The sequence below is a fragment of the Rhinoderma darwinii genome, chromosome 2 (assembly GCF_050947455.1).
Source record: "Rhinoderma darwinii isolate aRhiDar2 chromosome 2, aRhiDar2.hap1, whole genome shotgun sequence".
NCBI lineage: Eukaryota > Metazoa > Chordata > Amphibia > Anura > Rhinodermatidae > Rhinoderma > Rhinoderma darwinii.
In genome coordinates, this window is record NC_134688.1 from 472,399,322 (window position 1) to 472,406,183 (window position 6,862).

A 6,862-nucleotide genomic window follows, 5' to 3' on the forward strand; every position below is an offset into this window, starting at 1 on the left:
GTGTCTGGTACTGCACCTTTTCCCGTTCAAGAGCACCGCGGCAGCGTCTTTCTCCTAATCAGACTGCCACCGAGGTGGTCTGAGGATAGGCTATCATCTACTGGACACCAATTTGTGGTCAACCCATTAGATTGCAATTGACTATTTGCCCACCCCTGTTTTAAAACTTTTTGTGCCACTGCCCCTTTAAATCAGTGTTTATTGTTTTTTTAATTGGAGAATCTGTGTAACAGAAATATCCAATCAGAACAGAAAGTGGTCTGATAATTTACTAAGGGCTGTTACCCCTTTGTTCAGGACATTATGGGCATCTTTGTTCAGGACATTATGGGCATCTTTGTTCAGGACATCATGGTTGTCTTTGCTCAGGACATTATTGGTGTCTTTGCACAGGACTTTATGGGCAACTTTGTAAGGACAGCATAGGTTTCTTTGCTCAGGAGATTAATGGCATCTTTGCCCAGGACATTATAGGTTTCTTTGCCCAGGACATAATGGGCGTTTTTGAGCAGAACATTATGGGTGTCTTTGCCCAGGACTTTATGGCCATCTTTACTCAGGACATCATGGGTGTCTTTGCCCAGGACATAATGGGCGTTTTTGCTTAGGACATCATGGGCGTCCTTGCCCAGGACATTATGGGCATCTTAGCCCAAGACCTTATGGGTGTCTTTGCTCAGGACATCATGGTCGTTTTTGATCAGGACATTATGGGTGTCTTTGCCCAGGACATTATGGGTGTCTTTGCCCAGGACATTATGGGTGTCTTTGCCCAGGACATCATGGGCTTCTTTGCCCAGGACATCATGGGCTTCTTTGTTCAGGACATTATGGGCGTCTTTGCCCAGGACCTTATGGAAACCTTTGCACAGAATATCATGGGTGTTTTTGCTCAGGACATCATGGGCATCTTAGGTCGTCATGGCCTCTTAACATTGTAACCTTCTGATGAGACTAAAGATTTTAAAAATCCCTTCAATCGTATCTTCTAAGACAAGTAGCAGTAATGTTTCTATGTGGTTAAATAACCGGGAATTGACATTGTCTTTTACATTGGCCCAAGCAATAATATAAATTATGTATGTAATATTTTGGGGAAATATGTACAAAAATTATAATAATGCCACAAAGTCACAAAAGTCTATTTAATAGTCCTATCTCCATCCTTCATGGTATGTAGGTGCCCACTTAGTGAGCATTAGTTATTGACAGCGGTCCATGTGGCCGGGCTGTGGATCAATAATCACTGTCTGCTGCATTTTATAGTTTAACCGGTTGAAGACCATTATATATATATATATATATATATACGGCGCGGGTTTAAGCGAGCGATTGGGCAGCTGAATGTCGTACGCCCGGTAGTCAGAGACTGCCAGGGACCCTGGAGATAAGACAAAAGCGGTTTTCACCACTACTATCTTCTCTGTAGTCACCTACACGTCGCTCAGTGAGTGCAGTGTATGGAATAGAGGCAGGGGACACGCTGCTGCATCTTTTGGTCCCGGTGGTCATGTGACTGGTCGGTAGTAGGAGTCCTCCTGGGTCTAACTAGACTCAGCACAGCCCTAACAGGGAAATAATAAAATGAAATAACAAAGTCCACCAAAGGCCTTTTTTGACCTTGGAGAAGCAGGCAATAATAATAAAAAAAGCAAAGTAAAAACAAAAAAAAAGCAAAAACAATGAAATAAAAATGACACAAAAAATAGCCTCTACAAAAAGAGGCTACCACGCCATATCCTTGTCGTAACGCTAGACCTGACTCAATTATCCTAAAATAGACATGTAATATATCAAAATTTAAAGTAGACAATGCTGATCACAAATAAAGTCTATTTTACCAGAATAAATTAGCTAAAAAGTATTTTTTTTTTTACAAAAATTTAAAACTATAAGCCTAAAAATTCTAAAAAGCAAAAATGATATGTATAAAAATAGTAAGAAATTAAACCTGCATTGATCATGAAAAAACATTGCAAAAATCGCTCTGCTGACCCAACGTATAAAAACGTTATAGCCATTTAACTAACACGTGAGAAAAATTACTAAATGAGATCTATAGAAAAAGTGGATGTCCTTTTCAGGGGCACTCCAGGCTACACTGACACTGCGGCATGCCCAGTCCCGTGGGGTCAATGTATGACTCACAGACCCTCTTTGGTGTTCTTTACATTTTTGTTTCATGACCCGTCCCCTCAGGCCGCACACTAGACACAGTGTATCAGTTTTACTTGGAGTTTTTCTTTGGAAGGTCCTAACGAAGATTTGGACGGAGACTACGGAATTTGGAAGTCATTCCTTCAGGGTCGGGGCAACAACCGAGGCCTTGAGGATGGGTCTGGATGGGCAGATGGTTAAGAGATTGGGGCGCTGGGAGTCTGACAGGTACAAATTTTATGTAGGGGCAGGTGTGGCAACCGTTGGTGTGATGGGAGAATGTTGTCTGTGTATGGGGACGTCTGGTTGGTTCTTGTGAAAGGTTTTGTGTTCCAGGTTGCGCGTCTCGGACAGATTGGATTGCTGGTCACTGTCAGGCCCCATGCACACGAACGTGCTGTTGCGGCCGCAATTCCCCCCGAAAATCCACAGGAGAATTGCGGCCCCATTCATTCCTATGGGGCCATGCACACGAGCGTGGTTTCCATGGTCCATGCATGGCCCGGGAACCCGGACCGCAGAAAGAACGGGCATGTCTTATTACGGCCGTGTTCTGCAGTTCAGGCTCATAGCAAATAATGCACGGCCCGCGATTTGCGGGCGGCTTGCGGGTGACAGTCCGCCCACGGCCGACACCCGAGAGTCACGCCAATGCACATGAGGGTCGTGTGCTACGGTCGTGTGCATGAGGCCTTAGGTTATGTTCACACGCTTACTAAAAAACGTCTGAAAATACGGAGCTGTTTTCAAGGGAGAACAGCGACTGATTTTCAGCCCTTTTTTTTAGCAACTCGCGTTTTTCGTGGCGTTTTTTTACGGCCATTTTTGGAGCTATTTTTCTATAGAGTCAATGAAAAACGGCTCCAAAAACGGCTCAAGAAGTGACAGGTACTTCTTTAACGTGGGCGTTTTTTAACGCGGTCATTTTTCAGAACGGCTGCATAAAAAAAAACGGCCCTTCGGAACAGAATGCTGTTTTTCCCATTGAAATCAATGGGCAGATGTTTGGAGGCATTCTGCTTCCGATTTTCTCGCCGTTTACGGCCTGACAAACGTCCAAAAATAAGCTGAGTGAACATACTCTCCCGTTTACTGGGCCTTGCGGAAAGCCGAAGGGAGGAAACGGGGATCCCAGCTTGGTTTTCTGGGGCTCAGGGTAGTGATTCTGTAGCTTGGATATAGGGGACTCTGGTGGGCGACTATGTGGTTCGAGTTGGGGCTCCTAGCACTTTGGCGTTGCACGGGGGGGTCAATGATGTGGGACAGGTGTCCTAAAAATTTGATCTGCTGAAACGTATGAAGAGGGATGTGGTGCGATTTATGGGTCAGATGCCTGAAGTGCGCTTGGTCTGGCCATGCTAGAAACCCGGCGGCGTGGAACAAGTCAAGGGGAAAAATGAACAGAGATGGCTTTGTTTGTTAAGAATCTGGGTGGTGGTCCGACGCTGACTCCTGGAGGAAGGAGCGACTGAACCATCAGGTCAGATTGGGTTCATCTGACGGAAATCGGGCTTGACATATTTATTTTTGACACACGATATTATAGAATAACATCACTATGCAGTGAGTCCCCCTAGTGGTAGCTGCAGCCAGCCTACATTTTATTTAAAGAGCACTTGTCCCCTTTCCTGACAGGTCTGTTTTAGTAGATAATTGTATTCCCCATGAAATAATAATTCTGGAGCATCTCTTCTTATAATTCTACGTTGTGCCGTTCCTCTGTTTTTCCTCCTAGAAATGTATGAATAAATTATCAACTGGGTGTTTCCCTACACAGTCTGACACCGTCCAATCAGTGCTGACGAAGTGAGATTGTGTAAGGACGCGCCCATTTGACAAGACGGATGGTAACAATTTTTTTTATAAATTTCTAGGAGGAATAACAGAGGAACGGCACAATGCAGAAGTCTAAGAATATATGTTCAAGAGCAATACAAGGATTTACTAAAACAGACATGGCAGGAGAGGTGACAGGTCTTCTTTAAAGAGCTATTCCCGTCTCATAAAGTTTTGGTATATCTGGAAATTGAAGGCAACGTAAATATGCAGCGTTTACGCCACGTTTAAATTCACCCTGATTGTGCTATGATACATGTGGAGCTGAGGTAACACCTGTTTTCCCCATTATATAAATGAATCCATGAGGTAAAATCCCTCATACGTGGGAAAATATCAGAACGCTTGTTGTATCTGCTGGAAATCTTTACGTTCATGGCCGACTTCAACATTTAAACAAGATTAAAAAGGAATAAAATTGATGTGGTCTAATATAGGAGGAGATTAATCAAAACTGGAGATAAGTGGAGCAGTTGCCCATAGCAACCAATCAGATTCCACCTCTCACATTTCAGAGGCCCTTAGGAAAATGAAAGCAACATCCTGATTGGTTGCTATGAGCAACTGCTCCACTTTCCCTCACACCAGTTCTAAACAATCTTCCCAGAGGCGCAACTGGGCCCCAATACAAATGCTGTAATAGGGCCCCCAACTACCATGTGCCGTTTATAATACTGGCCCCTTCTTATGTTGGCCTGGGTATGACGGCTACCTCTGCCCCCCTGTAGCTCTGCCCATTTTTCATGATCTCTGTTGATGAGCTGACTAACTGCAGGGTCAGACTACACAGGGTTTGTTCATAGTCTGTAACCATGGAGATACATAGGTCTGCATCGCAGCTGTATACACATAACGTTAGCAGATTTTTCTATCAAGACTATATGCAAAGCTGCTTCATTTTTTATTTTATTTTAGATGCGTCACAAAAGTCAGAGGATGGTTGGATATAGAAAATATCAACCAGTAGAGTGGGGCCAAATTCCCTACAGGGGCTATTGAATTCCTCGCTCCTCTAAGAGGAATGGGCCACAAGTGCGCGGCACAGGTGATGTCATAACAAACTGTCCGTATCAGGAAAGCGTTATAACGCAGCGGTCTATTTATAGGGAAACAATTCTCCTTTCTTTCCGCAGAGAGAGGCGCCTGGCAGGTTGTTTCGGAGTGCGGAGATCTTCAGACAGGAAGCAGCTTCTACATGGCCGGCAAACAAAAGAGACAGAAATAGACAGCGCAGAGGCGCCTCCCAATACGAAGAGTCTCGAAAATGTATCAAACCAAGTTCTTGATGGACGATATCTCGTCTTTTTGATCGCCATGGAAGATTTCCTACGGATCACTTGCTGCTGAATTATGGCACCTTGTTCATCATAGCCCCTATATGGGACATTAAGGATGGGGGGGGGGGGCCCATAGAAAATGTTAAATATGGCCCTACTGTTGATGTGCAACTTTTAGCTGCACCAATAGGGGGCGATATTATGTCATCCATGCATGCCACCAGCTGTTGTCCAGTACAGAGGGTGACTATACTGGTCTCCATAGAAGCATGTTGGTCCAATATAGTGCCCAGCTGACTACCCTGGATTACTAAATATTTAGAAGCCACACATGATTAAATATATAGAATTTTTTACAGGACTGACCCTTTAAATACAAGTTTTCCGCAGCTACATCTCATATAGCTCCACTTTTAACATAAGTAATGCTGAGTCACATTAGTTTGCTTTGAGGGTCTTTGACAGATCATAGGTTATATCATGTCTTCTACTCCAGTCACAACCAGAGCTGCATTCACAAATTTGTTAGCTACCACATGGAATCTGTCGATCTAGATATGTGCTGGCAGACACAACCCTGACAGACAGACCCCATCGCATATCAAACTAAAACCTAGTGGGAGTTGTATTTTGTATACACCAGACTAATAAACTGTGCATGGCGTGAAAATTACAACTACAGCAATGCACCACAGCGGATCTGGCACTGCACAGACACTGGACCAGCAGAGATGCAATGAGGTGTAAGGTCTTGTAGCCTAAGAGCTAACAGAAAGCTAGCAGGACATTTAATGCAGCTCTGGATGTGACTGGAGTATGAGACGTTATGCTTTAAATACGTTTTCCAATTTAATGTAACCGAAACGTTTTCATTGTATAATTAAAATTTCTACAACTTTTTAATATACTTTGTATGTCACTTTAAACATCTCCTAGACATGGTCCTGCTCACGCAGCTGAAAGTTTGTTACAATATATCAGTACAGGTAAGAACTATCGGCCTTAGGGCTTATCCAGACGAACGGGATATACGTCCGTGCAACGTGCGTGATTTTCACGCGCGTCGCACGGACCTATATTAGTCTATGGGGCCGTGCAGACATGTGCGTGATTTTTACGCAGCGTGAGTCCGCTGCGAAAAACTCACGACATGTCCGTTCTTTGTGCGTATTTCGCGCATCACGCACCCATTGAAGTCAATGGGTGCGTGAAAATCACGCATGCCGCACGGAAGCACTTCCGTGGGACAAGCGTGATTCGCGCAACAGCAGTGAAAAGGATGAATGAAAACAGAAAAGCACCACGTGCTACAAACATCCAAACGGAGTGTCATAATGATGGCGGCTGCGAGAAAAGCACGCAGCCACGCATCATATGGTGATGACACACGGAGCTGTTAAGTGCCTTTTGCGCACGCAAAACGCAGCGTTTTTTGCGCGCGCAAAACGCACACGCTCGTGTGAATCCGGGCTTAGGGCATGTTCAGACATGGCAGAATTTTTACGCTGCAAATGTTGGTGCAGATTTGGGGCAATTACGCAAGGAATCTGCAGCAACATTTGCATATTTGACAGGTAATTCAGACGTTGCAG

At 44.4% G+C, this 6,862-nt stretch overlaps 1 long non-coding RNA gene across 1 annotated transcript; it reads left to right on the forward strand.

The window, feature by feature from the left end:
• Window positions 1–4,586: 4,586 nt before the first annotated feature.
• Window positions 4,587–6,356, forward strand: LOC142741657 (uncharacterized). Its single transcript, XR_012881222.1, has 3 exons — window positions 4,587–4,819; window positions 4,909–5,038; window positions 5,127–6,356. It is a non-coding gene; the product is annotated as an uncharacterized LOC142741657 (long non-coding RNA).
• The last annotated feature ends 506 nt before the right edge of the window (window positions 6,357–6,862 follow it).